Source organism: Sarcophilus harrisii, chromosome 5 (assembly GCF_902635505.1).
Source record: "Sarcophilus harrisii chromosome 5, mSarHar1.11, whole genome shotgun sequence".
NCBI lineage: Eukaryota > Metazoa > Chordata > Mammalia > Dasyuromorphia > Dasyuridae > Sarcophilus > Sarcophilus harrisii.
In genome coordinates, this window is record NC_045430.1 from 247,142,968 (window position 1) to 247,163,014 (window position 20,047).

The 20,047-nt window shown below is 37.8% G+C and overlaps 1 protein-coding gene across 1 annotated transcript in view; it reads right to left on the reverse strand.

Annotated features, from left to right (window-relative positions):
* LOC111721175 overlaps window positions 1-20,047 on the reverse strand; it is a 105,154-nt gene that overhangs the window by 8,557 nt on the left and 76,550 nt on the right. The window contains exon 3 of the mRNA XM_031940245.1: window positions 16,615-16,725. The gene's annotated coding sequence lies outside the window, so the exon portion shown is untranslated. The remainder of the gene's footprint in view (window positions 1-16,614; window positions 16,726-20,047) is intronic.

A 20,047-nucleotide genomic window follows, 5' to 3' on the forward strand; every position in this document is an offset into this window, starting at 1 on the left:
CAATATTTAGGGGACTGGAAGATATGAATCACCAACAAGAAGGCAGAGAAGAGAAAAATCATGAAACAAGAGCGCTGTGGGTGGCAATAGAGAACAGATTATCAAAAAGGTAAGAATCCCTTTGATTTTCGTGTATTCACTCACCAAATCTCTCATAATCTTTATTCTTTTGTGATCACCATTGGAACTTGTCTGAAAAAAAATTATCAATGGCCTCCTAGTTACTCAATTTAATGACTTTTTCTCATATCCTCTATAAACTCTCTGAAACCAGCCTGTCCCTTTTTACTTCATTGACTTCCTTGACACTGAATTCCCATGTTTCTCAGACATGGCCTTTACTTTCAATGTCTCCTCTCCTCCTTCCCTAATCTCCTATGTCTAGATAAAGATGACCTCCATAATGATTATCTTTCCATCCCCACACACTCTTTCCACTGGTGATCTCATCCAATGATTCCCTCTCTAGTCTCATCACCTCCTCCACACTTTGTATACAAGATTTTGTTCATCTTCTTGTTGATCATTTCTATCTAAGTATCCTGCCCTTACTGGTACCTCAAAAGTTGAATATACCCACAATGAACTCACCATCTTTCCTTTAAAAAAAAATAAAGAAAGCTGATCATAGACCCATTTTACTTAGAGGGGGACAAGACCTTAGAGGCCTTCTAGTTAATCCATCTCATTTTACAGATTAGGAATTTAAGAGCCAGAAAGGGGAAGTCACTTTCCTGGAGTGGGATGGTATGATCTCATCCTTTTATTCTACCCCTATTTTGGTTCCCCTTTCAATTGGTAAAATGATGGTGTGAGGAAGAGAAAGAGGAAGAACACTGAGGTTAGTGCCCCTCAAAATTATAGCCCTTTAGCTTAAGCTACTTAGCTGCTAAGAGAAGAGCTGTGTCTAGAACTGAGAAAAGGGGAGGCCAGAGGGTCACAGTGAAAATCCCATCTGGAGATGTTGAACAAGCTCAGCAAGGTAGGGAGGAATCAGGAAAGGCTCTCTGAAGAAAGTAGGATTTTAGATGAGTCTAAAGTCTAAAGGAAGAGATGAGGAGGGAGATATCAGAAAAAAAGGAAAGGGAAAAAGGAAAAGGGAATAAAGTATATTCCTGGAATTCTATCTACTACACCCACCTAGCTGCCGCTTTCTCGAAGCTAGAGCAAATATTCTTAACCTGGTGGTCTGTAAAGTTGGTGGATTTTAAAAACCTATTTTGGCAGCTATTTTCTCTAATCGGTTTCCTTTGTGGTCTTATGCACTTTATTTACAATAATCATTCTGGGAAAGGCTTGACCTTCCAAAGGAGTCTAGGACACAAAAACAATTAAGAATCCTCAAATTTAAGAGCTTCCCTGGGTCAGCTCATGTAAGCCCAGAGGAGGGCAGGAAAGATGGCAATGGGAACCAGCCTCAAAAATCAAAAAAGGTCAGTTCCTCATCTCTTATGTTATACTACCACCAGAACTGTAATTCAACTAATAAACATGTATATAAGCACTAACCATGCACCAGGCCCTGAGCTTAAGCACAGGAGACAGAGAGAAAGACAACAGATCCTATATTCAGGAAGCTGAAATTCCAAATGGGAAAAAAAAATAAATAGATCCATGAAGTTATCGTTTCCCCTTTGGGGTAGCAAAGGCTGCCTCCAACAGCACAGCAGTACGAGACTCAGCAGGAGAGTTTGGGTTTTTGGTTTGTTTTTTTGTCTTGTCTGATGTAACATCAAGGACCAGTTGAGAGACCATTCTGGTTTCTCCCTTCTACATCTCACTCATCCCTAGTACAAGGAAACTGAAAGAAGGGGCAGTCCCATGAAGAACAGCCGTTTTTGGCAATACCTGCTGAGAGCAGCAGGGGGCTCTAAAGGGAAAAGAACATACAAAATAAGGCTGGAAATTAACCCAGTTTTAGAAGATATTGTTGAATCTGTTGGATTTGATCTTTCAGTTCAAAAAATCCCTCCTCCTCCTTCTCCCTCTTCTTCCCCTCCTCCCCTTCCCCTATCTTCTCCCCACTTTCTCCTCCTACACTGTGAAGCCATGCTTGAAATTGGGGAGGGAGGATTAGGAAGAGAATACTATACACATTCTCAAAGTTCCTAAGTGGAAGGTATGAGCCAGAAAGACAAAGAATTGCCCAAAATAACTTGATGATCCTTCATGTCATGAAAGTCTCTGTCACAAGGTTTTACAAGTACATATGAAAGGTGCAAGACAAAAGGGGATAAGATGGAGGACTCTTAATGAAGCATCCATTTCATCTCATTTCTCATCAATTAAATTAATTAAATGATCAAATTTCTGAAAATAATCCAGCCACAGCATTTGGCATCATCATCAACAGATAACCTATATAGGACATTGTAAGGTTTGCAAAGTGCTTTACCTATATTATCTCATTGAATTGGAAACTATTCAAAACATGTGATTGTGGCTGTACAGAGGGCAAGTCCTGCAGAAGAAAAGTCAGTCCTCTGTTACGTAAGAGTTCTCTGCTCACTACAGTTCCTTGCAGCAAATTTATAATAGCCTATAAATAGATTCCCTCCCCTACCCCCTACCCCCCAAACCCTGCAAAAGGCTAGAAAACTGCAAAAGAAAGCTGCAGTGTGACTTCCTCTAACTTGCACCTAAAATGTAGCCAGTAGCGACATCTCATTGTAAATTCAAGTAAAATGTTGCTATAAGGAGCTCAAAGTAGACTCTGAGGGACGAACAGATGATTTGGGAAACCACAAATACAGCTAGATACATAAGTAAAACTTCTGTGTCACTGGAAAGGAGTCCTAGATTAGGAACCAGAAGCCCTGAATTCAAATTCTGATTCTGTGTCTGTGTGACCTCAGGAAAGTCATTTAAATTTTCTGGAATTCTCAGTTTATCTATAAAATGAAAGGACATCTGCGAATTCCCATGCAGTACTAAGCTCTGCCACATTATGATCCAATAACAAAGTATTTTCTATCTTGGAAAGTAAGTGCAGGATAGTAACAAGAAAGACAGTCCTAAATCGATTTTAAAAGACCACTCAATTTCCCCTATAATGCTTGTCCCTGAGAGAACCTTGGTCATTAGGGGAACTGCTTTAATACATTTCTTAGTCTTTTTTCAACTGCTATTGATGACTTTGATTTTTACACCATATTTATTTTCAAAAACATTTCTCTCTCTCTTTCCCACATTCCATTGAGCCTTATCTGGTTACAAAAGTTTTAAAAATAGACTCCAGCAAAATCAACCAATACAGACAGCAACCTTATTTGACAGCATATGCTGGAGTTCAAACCTATAGTCTTCTGCCTCTCTAATGAAATGAATTAGATGCATTTTTTTTTTCTTCTCTTCTCTAAGGCCAAATTTGGTCATTAGAATCACATACCACTCTGTTTTGTTTCTATTGCTTTCCTTTCATGCTGCTGAAGCCATTGTGTTTACTCTTTTCTTGGTTCTGCTTATTTTAATTGTATATATTGTTCATATGTATATATGTAAATTTATATTTAATTGTATATGTTCATAAGAGTATGTTTCTTTGAATGTAGTTTCTCATGTACATTGTTATAGTAATATACATATATATGTTTATACAATAGTCCATTATGTTCAAGCATCACAATTTCTTTCCCTCTGTTGAGTATTTTGTTTTCAGTCCTTTGGTGCCATGAAAAAAAAGAAAGAAAGAAAAGTCGCTACAAATATTTTGATATATACAGAATCTTACTTTCAGTCAATACCCTCCATGGAGAATAGATCGAGCAAGGATCAGATCAAAAAGTATGGACTTCATAGTCACTTTTTTTCCCCTGAGGCAATTGGGATTAAGTGACTTGCCCAGGGCCACACAGCTAGGAAGTGTTAATAAGTGTCCGAGGATTCAGATTTGAACTCAATTACTCTTGACTTAAGGGCTGGTGCTTTATCCACTGCACCACCTAGGTGCCCCCTTCATAGTTACTTTTTAAGGACACTAAAATTGCTTTCTAGAGTAATAATGCTGATTCACAGTTCCACCAAAAAAATATTAGTTTTTTTTTTATCTTCCTGCAAACTCTCCAACCCTATTTCATCTTTTAAAAAAAAAAAATATTTTTCAATTTTCTGTGTGTGGGGTGAAACCAGAGTTATTCTTATCTGTAAGTTTCTTATTATTGGTGCTTCCAATACATAAGTATTTAATAAATGCATATTCATTCAGAAAAATCTTTCGTATGCATATTTAAGATTTTCAACTCATCTTCTAAAAACTATTTGTTCATGTCTTTTTAAATAGTATTTTATTTTCCCCCAATTACACATAAAAACAATTTTTAACTTTCTTTGATTTTTTTTTTGAAGTTTTGAGTTTAATGTTCTATTCTTCCCTCCCTGAGACATTAAGCAATCTAAGTTATTCATGTGCAATTATGTAAAATTTCCATATTAGTCATTTTTGTGCATGAAAACTCACTTGATATATTTTGTCTAGAGTTTCCTAGACACATTTTCTCCAGTGTCTACTAAGGAATAACTTGTAGACTTACCTATTTAGATCCATTTTCTTCTAACTATACACACACACACACACACACACACACACACACACACACACACGAGCCTGTCACATGAGGTCACCCAGTGAAGACTTTTGATTGGGTGCAGAGATTTTGCTTAGGTTTACAAGGGCAAAAGCCTAGTCCAGAATGAAGAATAGATAAATCTGGGGCAGGTGACAGAGACCTTAGGGTGGTAGAAAGGGACTACGGCACTGCTAGCAGAGGTGATGGTTTCTCTGGTGGTCAAGAAAAGATGAGGATAAAAGGCAGAGGGAGTGTGGATCTTTGCTGTGACATTCTAAACTCTGGCCATCCTTCTGGGCCCACTTTTGGGAGCAGAAACAGCAAATGGGCCACCGTAATGGAATCAGAGTTTGTGAAAATGCAAGAAGACTGGTAATACAGGATGGGACTCAGTTGTGAAGGATTTTAAATGCAAATTGAATATTTCACAATTGCTCCTGCAGGCAAAAGGGAGCCTGGAGAGTTCATTGAATAGGGGAATAATGGGGTCAGCCCCTCATTTTAAAAAAATTACTTTGGGGGCAGCTAGATAGTGCAGTAGATAAAGCACCAGCTCTGAAGTCAAGAGGACCCAAATTCAAATCCAACTTCAGATACTTACAAATTGTGTGATTCTGGGAAAGTTACTTAACCCCATTTCCTCCAAACGAACAAACAAAAACAAGAATTGTTTTTCTGTAGGCAACTAAGTGGATTGTGCATTGAAATAGGGAGGCATAAGGCAAGAAGAAAAGAAGGTGATTGCTATAATCCAGCCATGAGGCAATAAGAATGAAGAAAAAGGTTATCAACAAGATTCTAAAAATCTTCATATATGAAGACTTGGCTTTCTACTTCATCTATGATGTAGATGAGAGAAGTTATCTGGGGGAAAATGACAAGACCTGCCCAAGTTTGGATATATGGGGTGAGCACTAGTACAGAGTCAACTGTGATACCTAAGTTAGAGCTTGAGAAACTACCTTTCATAGTAAGAGGAAAAATGAAAGCTGGGAAAAGGCAAGTTTGGTGCAAAATGATAATAAGTTCTGTTTTAGACATGTTGAGTTTGAGATATCTATGAGATGCACTAGGGGAGAGTGATTAGAACTGGATATATAGATCTGAGAATCATCTTCATAGAGATGGTACTTGAATCAATGGGAGCTGATGAGAGCACCAAAAGTACAAAGCCAGACTTCTTAGCCTTTTCTTCATAAGTCTAGTGAAGATTAGGGATCTCATCTCAAAATAATGTTTTTAAGTACATGACAAAGGATTACAAAGGGAGTCAATTATTTTGAAAAAGTTGTCAAAATGGGGTAATGGGCAGAATGCAGAGCCTAAAATCAAGAACTCATCTTCCTGAATTCAAGTATGACACTTACTAGCTCTGTGACCTGGGCCAGTCACTTCTCCCTGTTTACCTCAGTTTCCTCATCTGGAAAATGAGCTGAAGAAGGAAATGGCAAATCACTCCAGTATTTTTGCCAAGAAAATCCCAAATGGGGTCATGAAGAATTGGCTGTGACTGAAATGACTGAACAAGAAGTTATCAAAATTATAACAGATCCAAGTTTACAGATCCAAGTTATGAACATTTACTATAGAGAGAAAAGAGGGCTCAGCACAGGCCTTGAAGAGTAAACTTGACCCAGATAGATGAAGACCCTGCAAAGGATACTGAGAAGGAATGGTCCAACAGGTAGGAGAGGAACTAAGAAAGAACAGTTTCATAAAAACCGAGAAAGGAAATAAATCCAGGAGAGATTGACAGTGTCAAAGGCTGTAGAGATTGAAGAGGGGGGTTGAAAAAAGGCCATCCTATTTGGCAATTAAGAAAAGGATTCAGCTTTGGTTTGTGTTTCTCATTTCCCTTCAGGGTTTTTATATAAGAGAGAATGAAGGTCTTCATCCTTTTTTCCCAAACATTATCATGAATTACTTATAAGTAAATCAATCAGGGAAAGGTCACTGCAAAGTGTTACATAAGTGTGACTAAAGAAACCGTGTCACCCAAACACACAAAGTTTGTGTTGATTTTTTAAAAAACTCTAATCATTTGAGCAGGTGTGTTTGGGGAGGCAGAGAAATGGGGTGACAAATGGTATGGACTCTAGAATCCTCAACCTGCCCAACGACTCATTGTTTAAGTTATACCCCATGCAATAGTTTTCATTCACAGTGAAAATCTTTGATAATTCAGCCTTTAAAAAACAAGCATGAGGGTAGCTAGATGGCACAGTTGATAAAACACTGGCCCTGAAATCAGAAGGACCTGAGTTCAAAATCGGACCTCAGACACTTAAGACTTCCTAGCTGTGTGACCCTGGACAAGTCACTTAACCCCAATTTCCTCAGGAAAGAAAAAAAAAAAGCAATTATGAGTAACTGTGGCCCATAGTCATATTTAAGTCTGCCAATTTAAAGCTGACACAGGAGATGTAAGATCAACTCTGCACCCTCATTTTCCTAGATAAGGAAATTAAACAGTTAAAATGCCTTTCCTAGATCATATATCTAACATTCAAACATAGTTTCTTTGACCCCAAATTCAGCCCCATATTAAAAACCATACTATGTTAACAAAACTGCTGCTTGAATGGGTTTGGTTACCAATTCATGAGTCATAAGAAAATGCCTTATAAGTTAGATCGTAAAGGAATATGATGGATGTAGATTGCAAATAAATCACAGGTATTAGCAATAAAGAGAATCTACTTCCAAGATCTTGGATTGCACTCAATCAACCCAACTGCTCTCTATGCATTAGTCTATTAAGTTATGGAAGAAAAAAAAAAGAAAAAATTAGTTGGCAGCCAGCCTTCCAGTGATTCAATTCAATGAATATATAATAAAGTGTTTTAATTTCATAAAATCCAGCTACTAGGCTAGGTGCTGGGAATACTAAAATAAAAATGCAACAGCCCTTTTCTTCAAAGAGGCTGCATTCTACTGAGAAGTATACAAACATGTATGAAAATAAGTCAGTACTATTATGGAAATGCAAAACACGTGCATAACCTACATCAGAGCAAATCGCTTGCCTTCTCAGTGTAGAGAGATGGGAGAAGAGAGGAAGGGAGAGAATTTGGAGTTCAGAATCTTTTAAAATGAATGTTAAAAATTGTTTTTAATATGTAATTGAGGAAAAAATTAAATACAAAATAAAATGAAAATAAGTCAATACAATGTAACTCAAAGAGGGCGAAGAAGGGCTTTTCATATAGGAAAGAATACCAGGCCTGAGCCTTGAAGGAAGCTAAAGATTCTTCAAGGTAAAAGGGATGAAGAAGGATGTTCCAGGTAAATTAAGGTCAGGGATATAGCTAGGTCAGGTCTCAGACAAAAGATCTGCCTGTAGTCTATTTCAGGGATTAAATTGCCCATCCAGCCCCAATTAAGGAAAGACCTGTCAGTGCTCATGTTTTTGTCTTGGAAAACCCAAGGTCATCTCCACCACTGCCACAATGCATTCTCAGAGGAATTTTACTAGAAGACAGTATTACAAACTTTTAAAATTAAAACAGAGAAACTGTGGTCTAATTCTTTTTTTTTTTTTTTTTTTTTTTTTAAGAAATAGGCTCAAAGACAGCAATTAAATAGCCTGTGAAAGTCACAATATAATCACCAGCAATCCAGCTACTATATCATAAATCTAATTTAAAGTAGGGAACTTTCACATCTAATAGTTTTGCTTACTGTTCCAGAATTTAAGGAAAATAGCTGGGATGGGCCAGGACTGGCTATTAAAATATTATTTAGGCAAACACCAACTAATGCTTTCTTCTCTCTATTTCTCTATAGAAGTCACCCAACTTCACTGGATGTTGCTGCTCTCAGCATGGGAAGAAGTGTTGAAAAGTCCAATATGGTACTTCCGAAAGAATGATCAAAAAAAGTGTGATGGAATCTCTGTTCTAACACTTAATATTATGTGTGATTTTAAAAATGTTACAACCTCTCTGGGCATCAGTTTATTTTTAAAGGGGGAAAGAAGAGATGATAACGATCACCTCTGAAGATTTTTTCAATTCTAAATCTAAGATCTTATGAATCAATTGAAAAAAAAAATCAAGAAAATGGCACCAAAAGAAAGATTGTATCTTTTGAGTAAGTAACTGCTTTGCTGGGATGATTTTCAACCTGGAACTAAAACTAGGATTTCCTGGTATGAGGTAAGAACCTCAGAGTGAGAGATTTCCTCTAGATGCCCATCAAGAACCTGCTCTACAACTTCTGGCTCAAAGAACAATAGCAAGAGAAAAACTGTACTTGGATTGTAGCCTAGAGATAAGATAAAAGAAAAAAAGAATAGAGTTGCAAAAAAATGTTCATAGTTCATTTATCTGTAACTGTAGAAAACTGGAAAAATGGTATCCCAACAACTAGCCACTAGCTGAATGAGTTATGGCACACTAATGCAATGGAATATAATGACATCATAAAAGATGGGAAATATGAAACATATGGAGAACCCAGAAAGAGCCAAAGGAGATGACAAAATTAAGAACAAGAAAGCCAGAATTATATATATCCTGACTATAAATAAGTACAAGGAAATCAAGAGTCAAAATCTTGTTACTCCAAAATCTTGTTACTATGTTGGAAAGGGAAATGGCTTTTGTTACCTGCTATTCTTTGTTTAACCCACTCTGCTTTGTCCAGGGTTATATGGACAATTTTAGCTCTTACCGCATTCATGTATTTAAAAAGTTATATTTGTTGGTGAGTACCGAGTTTATAATAAAGTTAAAAAAAAAAGAAAAGAAAAGAAAAGAAAAGAAAAGGAAAGAAAAAGTACATTTTAAAGGAAAGAAAGATTGCAAATATTGATTCATGGAAAGGTAGCTATGTGGTACAGTGGATAGAACATTAAACTTGGAGTCAAGAAGACTGAGTTCAAATGTGGCCTCAGACACTTACTAGCTGTGTCACCTTGGGCAAGTCCCTTAACCCTCTTTGCTTCAGTTTCTTCATCTGTAAAATGAACTGGAGAAGGAAGTGGCCAACCACTCCAGTATCTCTGCGAAGAAAACCCCAAATGGGGTCACAAATGGAGTCAGACACGACTGAAAAAACCACTAAACAATACTAACATCCACGGGAAAGCTTCAATAATAACAAAAAGCTAGAAATGTAGAAAAAGCTACATACCTATTTGAGGTTTGTAATACTTTGTATAACTATCATCTAATTTAATTGTGGCAATGACTCTGGGAATTAAGTGCTATTATAATCTCCATTTTGCAGTTAAGGAAACTGAGGCAAAATGAGATTAAGTGGTTTGCCCAAGGTCAAACAGCAAGTGTGGGAGGGTGCATTTGAACTCGGTCCTTCCTGACTGCTGGCCTGGCATACCCACCCACTGCCTCTAGATGGAGAAGACATCGTGTGCTATAGAAGGAAAAGTTGATAGGAAGAGTCCAACCCCTTCCTTTTATGATAAGAAAAAGGAGAGCCAAAGGAGGTTAATTCTGTTTGAATCATTTTGGGAAGAGGAGTATTCCTTTCTATTTGAAGCATACAAAGCTATTAAGGAGGTTATGTCAAATGCCTGTAATCTTCATTGTAGAGCCTTATTAGAGGCACAGAAAGGACCCCGGGTTCTAGAGGACAATCCTGGGAAAATCTCTGGCAGTTTCTATTAAACTGGAAAGACTCTGATGACAGTCCTGACAACAGCCAGTGTCTGCCTTGCTAAGGCTAATCTAGCTGGCCACAGCCTCATCACCCATCAGCTGACCACTTCACTATGAGTTCTTAGGCCATGGTAACGAATGTAAACATACACAAAGGACCAGACACATCGTTAAAGACCATATTAGTATATACACCTAAAGCTCAATAATAATCCTCCCTAGGATCATAGATAAAAGAATCCACTCATTCTCCAGGCTCCAACATCCCCTGGAACAGCCTTCTGACCTTGAGGTCCTACCCTGAACCACCATTTCTTGAGACTAGAGTCACCTCTCTTACTGCTCAGGTTTACATCGACCTCCTCACCACCCCCACTCCCACCACTTCCAGCTCACTTCTCTGCATTGTCTTTCCTCATTAAAGCATCATCTCCTAGAAATTAGGGACTCTCATTTGCTTGTATTGCATCTCGTTATTTAGTCAATAACTGCAGTCATGTCCAACTCTTTGTGATATCATTTGGGGTTTTCTTAGCAAAGATAATGGAGTGGTTGGTCATTTCCTTCTCCAGCTAATTTGACAGATGAGGAAACTGAGGCAAACAGGTTAAGTGATTTGCTTAGGTTCACTCAGCTAGTATCGGAGGCCACATTTGACCTCAGGTCTTCCTCAGTTTCAGTCTGTGTTCTAATCACAGGCCCACCTAGCTACCCTTTTGTATCCCACACTAAACATTTAGCAAATACCTTATCTATCTCTCTAGAGCTAGAAAGAGCTCACCTTTATTTTATAAATGAGGAAACTTAAGTAATTTGTCCAAGTTCACCTAACGCCAGAGTCTGGATCTGAACTCAACACTTCTAAGTTCAGATCCATACTATGCTAGCCTACAACAAAGTGAGCAGGGGCTCCCCTTTATTGTCTTGGTTTCCCAGCATCCTTCAAGACTGGGTTCACTTCTACCATCTATAAAAGGCTTTTCCAGATTCCCACCATTAGCTCCTTCCCTCTAAGACCACCTCTCATTTATACTATGTCTTTATATATAACTATCAATATATGTAAAACATATAATATAATATATAAAATACATGAATATATGTATATATACAGATATACTTATATATACTTACATATATACACACACTATTTGTGTCTATATATAGTTATGCATTTATAGATACAGATTATATAAGAGAGCTGATCTCTGAGATCACCTCCATTTACACTATTTATATCAACATATATATATACATATATACCATATATATATGGTATATATGTATATAGATATATATGGTATATATGTATATAGATAGTATATATCTATAGAGATAAATATTATACATAGATTATAGATATAGAGAAATGACTTGCTTCTAAGATCACACCCATTTACTCCCTCTCTATACAGAATATACATATGTGTGTGTACATAGTAAGTAGTTGTTTATTATCTCCCCGATTAGATTATGGACTTCTCGAGGGGCAGGGGCTATATCTGCCCAACCTTATATCTTGCCTCTTCCCCAGCACATCCCCAGCTCTTGGTACACTGCCTGCACAATGATGTGCTTAACTTCTTGTTGACTCATTATTCTATCATACATTTCCTTTCCCTAAAAGATGGTAACTCAACAAAGGGATTAGATGTAACCCAGACAGGTCAGGGACTGCTAAAGAAGACCTATCATAACTCAGGGGAAGCAAAAAGCTACCCAAGACTGCCTTCCACAAGATGTGATGGGTTTCAATTTCCATTTCCAGTCCTGTGGAAAGGACTGTTTTACTAACTGCTTAATGACTGATACGAAGAGGCAGCACAGGCCTAAATGATAGAAAATCCACCTGTGTGGGATGTGTAGAATCCAACACAAATCTGTTCGTTATGAATTAAGTACCCACCATGTGCCATGCATTAGGCTAAGCACTTTTTTTTAAACAAATATTACCTTATCTGATCCTCACAACTCTAAGAAGCAGGTGCTATTATTATACCCATTGTACAGCTGAGAAAATTGAGAAGCAAAAGTTGTGAACTTTTAAAGTCACACAGCTAGCAAGTATCTAAAGAAAACGCAATCCACCAAAAAAAAAAAAAAGTAAATGTAAATAAAAAGAACAACAAAATGAAAAGTTGTTGAATTATAACAACCAATTCCTCCCCCACTTCCCCAATAAAAATGAGGAAACTCACCACCCTTTGTTACTAGGAGAGTTAGGGAACTAAGTAGGGTTGTTAATTTTACTATTTGGAAAAAAAAATATTTTACTATTTGGTCTTCCTTTGTTACAAAGCAAGGCTCAGAGGGGCCGGGGTATACCAGGAAATGACTGCAATGTCAAAACAAAAGGCATTTATAAAGCTTTTATAAAAAGGAATTCAAGGTCTCTGGGCATGAACAATGGTGGGAGGAGGCAGGTTTAGTGGCGGTTGGTCTATCTTCTGTTAGATCGCTATTTTAGTAAGCAGCTGCAGGCTAACAATGATAATGGATTTTAATCGTACCATCTGCTTTAACAAGAAGAGGAAGTCTCCCTTAAATACGTATTGACCCAGCTTTAATTAATTTAGAAGTCTTTTCACATAGGATCACACCTGTAGAGATATAAGGGATCTTTTAGGTCTTGTAGACCCATCTTTTCATTTTGCAGGTGAGGAAACTAGGATCTATGCAAGCAAAAAGAATTTACCCCAGATTACACATAGGTAGCAAGTGATAAAGCCAGGATTTACACCCAAGTCCTCTCACTTCAGTATCTGGTGCCTTCTCCAATATCTCAAGTCCTTTTTTTTTTTTTTTTTGGAGGTAAAGAAGAAGGCAGAGCTGGCACGGTGGATAGAGCTTGGAGTTCAAACTTGAACTCTTCTTGAATTCAGATCTGTCTTCAGATTCGATGTGTGACCCCGGGCAACTTGTTCAACCCCATTTATCTCAGTTTCCTCATTGGGAAAATGAGCTGGAATGCTTAACATATATAGCCTATATTGGATTGCTTGCTGTCTTGGAGAGGGGGAAGAGAGAAAAAATTTGGAGTTCAAAAATCTTATAAAGATCAATGCCAAAAACTATCTTTACATGTAATTGGGAAAAAAAGATAAAATATTATTAAGAAAATGACCTAAAGACCATTATCTCTGCCAAGAAAACCCCAAAGAGGGTTATGAAGAATCAGACAGGACTGAAGACGACTGAATGACAATGATTTGATTTATATTTTTAAAGAGTTGCCTGGGATATTGAAAGGTTAAGTGATTCGAATAGAATCACACAATTAGAACATGTTAAAGGTAAGTCTTGAATCAAAGGTGAGTTCTGTCCAATGCACCATACTGCCTCTCTACATCACACCAAAGGATGGCACAAAAATCACACTTCAAATGCAACTCTGAATGAACTTGAGAAAAACTCCTCTTTTCTTATAAGACCATGATTCTGCTACCAGTCATTCAAAACCAGGACTCCTGAACCTCTAAGCTACAATGATATCACAGCTGTTTGTTTTTGAAAACAGAGTCTGCAGCCATGGAAACCAAACAGATGCCATCACATTCTGACTTCACTGTAGGAACAGGGAGGGGGAAAGAGTCTCAGCTGGGAAGAGGAAACCTCTTTATGGAACTGTATGTGTCAGTGCAGGATGAGAGCGTGGGGGACGGATGGCTTGCGATCCGCAGCCAACAATGGGGATACCCACATCGATGGAAATTGAATAGAGTGGAAACTGAACAGATGACCCATGGAGAACGCCAGCATGTAAGGACACAAATCAAAGGAATCATGCCTAAATTCTAATTCACTAGAAATGGTACCTACACTTAAACCAGTCACTTTAAAATAAACAGCAACCCTCTGTTCTCATGTGCAGAAATTGCTCAGTCAGAACTCAGTTTTAAAAATTAATGCCAAAACAAAATTTTAAAATGCCCACACACATGAAAGAGCCTAATTTTCTGAGCCTTTTTTTTTTTTTTTAAAGTTTCAGATAACTCCCCACAGGACAATTTCATAAATAAGAAAAAAAAAACACCCATTGAAGTCAGGGGACCTGGTTTTTGCAACAAATCATTTTACAAATCTGGGCTTCAGTTTCTTGCATTCATAAAATGAACAATATGAATTTTAAGAGCCATTGTGGTTCTTTGATTTTATACTCCCCTTTAAAAAAAATTCCTTAAGCATTCATAGAACTCAATCCAACAATTAAAGAAAGAATTTATTAGAAACCTATCAGGTGCAAACACAGAGGACTAAAAAGAGTAAAAAACTAAAATTATCTATAACCTCAAGGAATTTACATTCTAATGTATATAGAGGGTGGAAAAGACCAAATGCAGAATATGACTAAATCTGAAAACTGATCAGGCAGTCAGAGAGATAGCCTAGTTAACTGAGGGGTGGTTTATGGTGCTTAAGACCTGGTTCCAAAACTGTTTCAACACAAACACTCCTAACTGGCAGAATAAAATGAATTCCATCCCCTAAGTATATTTAATATGTCCACCATGTTGCTGGAGAAAGTAGTCTATGATAGGGGCCTTCCTTCCTTCTCACTTTCCTTTTAACTTCTTACAATGTCTTTTCCAACCTCATCATTTCATTAAAACTATTCTCTTCAAAATTAATAATGATCTTTCACTTGCCAAACCCAATGGTCTTTTCTCAACCTTCATTCTTCTTGACCATTCTGCAGCCTTTGACCCTGCTCATCATCCTCTTCTTGATATTATCTCCCTAGGATTTGGGGATATCACTCTCTTGTTTTTCTCTCTGACCAATGCTCCTTAGTCTCTTTCAATGGATTACTCATCCAAGTTACCCACTGACTGATTGTTGGGCACTGTACTAGGACCAGTTAGTGACTGCACTGGAAATCAAATCTGGACTCAGAGACTGAGCAACAAGTCACCTAACTTCTTTCTGCCTCAGTTTCCTGAAAAATGGGGAATATGAAATATTTTTTAATAAGGCATTAACAGTATCTGGAGCAGGCACTTAATTAAAACTTGCTCCTTTCCCTTCCCATAGGGAAAATACAAAACTGAGAGAATAGGTGGTCCCTGCCTTCATGGAGATTACATGAATGAGAGAGATAATCCACATATTAGGAGAGAATGTAAACCAAGTTGAACTACACTAGAGAGAATTATATAAAAGAAAAGGAGAACAGGGAAAGTTGTAAAACAGAAAAATCTAAGAAGGCTTCATGGAAGAGGTGGTATCTGAGCTGGACTTTCTAGGAGTAAGCATTCAACAATCAAAAGAAAGGGATGGGAGGACATTCTAGCCAAAATAAACATGGAAAGATGGGAAAGTATAGGTCAATCAATCGATATTTATTAAGCACCTACTATGTGGCAAGCACTATGCTAATGATGAGGTCCTACATGGTATGTTGAATAGAGAGAAGGCACTGATAGAGATCAGTTTAGTTTCACCGTCCCACCCAATGGGGAGGTTGTCCAGTCTGAAATCCAAGTCATGTCAAACACCTGAGACCCACCTTCTATAAAAATCTCCAGCAGTCTCACCTTGCCATGCCCTATCAGAAATCTCTTTCATGTCCCTGAGCTTAAATTTTTTTTACTTTCAAAATCTACTTATGGGCCATCCCATGGCTGCTACCTTCCTTTGGGTCAGTTCGCCATAACACTCTTGTCTCATGGTGTCTTTCCCCTCACCATTCCCCCATACCACAGGATGTCTCTCCTAACTCCACCATGCTTCCCAATCCCACTTCTTGTCATAGCTAACTAACTCTTTTAGGGTGCTAAGTCCCTTTCAGGATTTAGCCTGTCAGCTAAGGGCATGCCCTCACTTCATGGGATACTCCTTTTCTCATGGTTAAATGGTGAGTTCCACTGAAGAACTTTTCTTTCACATGCTCTCCCAGTCTATTTCATATTTACCATTCCCTGATGTCTATGTACCCCTTCATTTTTTTTATAATCTATTCCCCTAAATACATCTACTTTTTTGCCTAAGAGAATGGCCATTGTGAATTCTTCACATGAGTGAACCCCAACTTTTGGCACCTGCCATCATCTGGTATCATCATCATCCACATTTTGGTGCTGAACCCACATACATCATTTTGCTTCTGAACCCACATCACTAAGGTAAAAGTTAGGCTCTGTCCTCAAGGAGAAGGTCCAGAGAACACCAAAATAAGTTCAGTTCATTTGCAATTAAATCTTAGTTTAAGGAATACACAATACAGAAACATAGTGGACTGATGAATCACCTCACTCCTCTCCCAAATTCAAATAAAACAAACCACTTAGACCAGAATTCTAAAAAAAAAAAGGGGGAGGATTCCTCCCCTGTCCCACCCTCTTCACCACTTCTCCTACCACTTTCATAAGTCAAGACACATTGATCCCTGGTCTCTTTGTTTTTGCTAGCAAATGACAAAAACTACTCACGCTTCTGGATGGCTTGTTAGTGTAGTAAGTGGAGGATCCAATGTCAGGGCCTCCGATAATTTCTCTAGTTCCCTCTTTCCTTTTAGTTTTCCAGGGTCCCAACTGAAGGAGCTGAAAGATAGGGAAAAATAAGTTAGAGCATCATGGAAGGTGGGAGTTGGAAAAGATCTTAGAGAGCATCCAATAAAACTCCTTGATTTTACAGACCCAGAAATTGAGAGCCAGAATGGATGGGATTTGTCCAAGGTTCCACAGAGGTTAGGTTAAAGGAGATCTACTCTGCTGGCTCAGCAGGCAAGTTCCCTATTCTGAGGACAACTCCAAAAAAGCCTGTAGGTATTTTCAGCCTGATGAGATCATTTTAGGAAAAAAGTCTTAGGAAAAGCCTGCCAATTAAGAGGTTTGATAAATTGGATCTGGTTGGAAAAGTGATTCTATTTTTTTTTTTTTTGTTCTTTGCTTTTCTAAAGCACGAACAATATTTAGTGGGTATGTATACGGTTTCCTTTGCTTCTTTTTTTTTTTAAATTTCAGATCCAAATTACCTATGCCACCTTGATATCTATCCATCCATCCATGCATCCCTCAAGAGATTACCTGTGGATATGATGTTAAACCCTATCTTAGTCAATCAATTCAATTAAACTAATATTTATTAAGCAACTGCTATATATTTGAACTGATGGGGAGAAATCATGATGGTATCTTTGCAACCATATTCTTAAGTCACTCTCCAAATGAATTCTCCGTGTAGTTTAGAATCACAGAATCCAAGAACTTGCATCACACTAGACAAAGAGCTAGACCTGAAATCAAGACCCGAGTTTAAATTCAGCCTTGGACACTTAGTTTATATGTGACCTGTAAGACATTTAATCTAGATATGCCTTGGTTTCCTCATTCGTAAAATGGGGATAAAAATAGTACCTAAATCTCAGGGTTGTTGTGAGGATTAAATGAGATAATATTTGCAATTTTGACAACAGATCACATTTGTATAAACATCAGGTTTGCAAAAACTTTCTTCACAAAATCCTGTAAGTTAGGTGGTAGAAGTATTATCATTTCCATTTTCCAGGTGAGTAAAATTAAGGTCCCTGAAAGATTTACCCAAAACTACACAGCTTAATTAGTGCATCCCCAGTGTCTGAGACAAAGCCTTGCAAACAGCAGGTGCTTAGTAAATATTCATTAAATTAAATGAGATCCAGTGAAAGAACACTGGGAAATGTGTGTGGACCACAACATAGCATTTGCATTCAGTTGTTGTTTGCTTGCATTTTTGTTTTTCTTCCCAAGTTATTTTTAACTTCTTTCTACATCTGATTTTTCTTGTGCAACAAGAAAACTGTATATATGTAGTATTTAACAAAAACTTTAACATGTTTAACATGTATGGGATTGCCTGCCATCCAGAGGAGGGGGTGGAGGGAAGGAGGGAAAAGTTGGAACAGAAGTTTTTTCAAGGATCAATGTTGAAAAATTACTCATGCATATGTTTTGCAAATAAAAAGCTATAATAAAAAAAAATGGGATGTCTGTGAAATAATGAGGCAGCAGTGGTATCAAGGCAAGATCTGCCTGTGCAGTAACAGCAAGTGGATGTCAGACAGTTACAGTATAAGGCACACACCTCAAGTGTCTACACTATGGTTTCTTTTCTAGAAATGTGCCCACATAATTTTTTCTCTCTCTAAATTACGAATTTAATAGATCAATATCAGGCAGAAAAGTATACACATTTGGGGAAAACATTTCAAACTTCTAGTCCTCCCTTGGCACTACATGGAGGTCATAAAGCATATGGGCTGTCCATCATTATCCTTCATTTTCATTACTAGTCCATCTTTCCCCATCTTCCCTCAATGTAATGGAAAGTTGAATGGGACACTAGATCAACTAACTTCTTCCCAACCCATTTGATAAGAAGATAAAAGTTAGGGGGAAAGAAAAAGAGACGATGGAAGCATTAAGGTCTTAAACATATTGTAAAGTGTTTATATTTTGTTACTCTTTCAGGTATGAAGAAGCTCAATCAAGTTTGATGGCATTAGGGAGCAGTTAGACATTGGCTAGTCAAAGGCCCTTTAAAAAAAACTCCTTTAAAAAGCTAAACACAAACATATGACTCTCTGTCTCTGTATCTCTCAGAAGTGAATTAAGGAAAGAAAGAACTCCGAGCACTGAAAACTCAGCTTTTGATGGTTAGTAACTCTACATCCCTGGAGGAAGAGGGAAAGGAAAAAGGGGCACTTTCTCTCCTCACTCCCCAATGATTATAATGGCATCTTGCAGCACTGGGAGATAGACCCTGTAAAGAGCAGGACCAAGGACTTCAGTTGCACAATAATTGACAGTTAGTTCTGGCAGGTGATAGGGAGCCAAGCAGAGAAGCCCAGCTCAACAACTTTCCAAAAAAGAGATGCTTGCCCAGGAGAAACAACATGAGGATACTAGAAGAAGGGGAAAAAACATCTGGGGTCTTGAAATGCTAGAGATATGAATTATCCATGTTTGTGCTTGTCTACTAATGTACCACTCTTCCTACTGATATTCATATTTGTGAGAGAATGTATCCCAGGTTGATAGGGGATATATTTGTCATAACTGATCCTACTATACCATCTTAGCAAAAAAACCTTTGTTGCAAACCATTTCTTCTGACTATCAAGACTACAGTAAGGTGACAGAATGCACAGAGTGCCAATCTGAGTTCAAATTCAGCTTCAGATACTTAGGTGTGATACTGAACAAGTCACTGTACTAGTTTGCTTCAGTTTCCTCTTCCATATAATGGGGATAATAATAGCCCCAGAGTTGTTTTGAGGGTCAAATTAGATAATAATTGTAAAGAACTAAGTATAATGCCTGATTTTTAGTAAGAGCCATATAAATGTTAACTATTGTTATTAATTATAATTGTACTCACATAATAATATGATCCTACATATTAATTATAGCTCTCTTGCTATAGCTATAGGAGTGCAGAATTACAAGTAGCATGGAGTAGCCATGCCTCAGGGGCATTGATGTTAAGTCAGGAGCAGTTCCACAAGGAGTACATCACCTTTATGCCTCTTCTCTTTATGGTTCCTTCTTTAGAATGTGTTTTGGTCTGTTCGTGCTCGACATAGACCTCTCCATTGCCCATTGCCTACTGTATTAATCTTAAAATAGGACTCAAGAGCAGCCTCCTTCTCATGGAGCCCTGAGTACTAACAGGCATATAAGAAAGTGCTAAGGCACAGCAGCTGGAATTCCCAACAGGGACTCAAACATTTGTCTCCAGGAATCAACTTTAAATTTGATCATTTGACCTTTCTCCAAGGCAAGTAATAATCAGCCTTCTTTGGAAACTGGGCTATCTAGTTCTCTTTCCATTATGTTTTCCTTACTCTGCAAATGCTACCAAGTGACCTCTTCCAAAAAACTT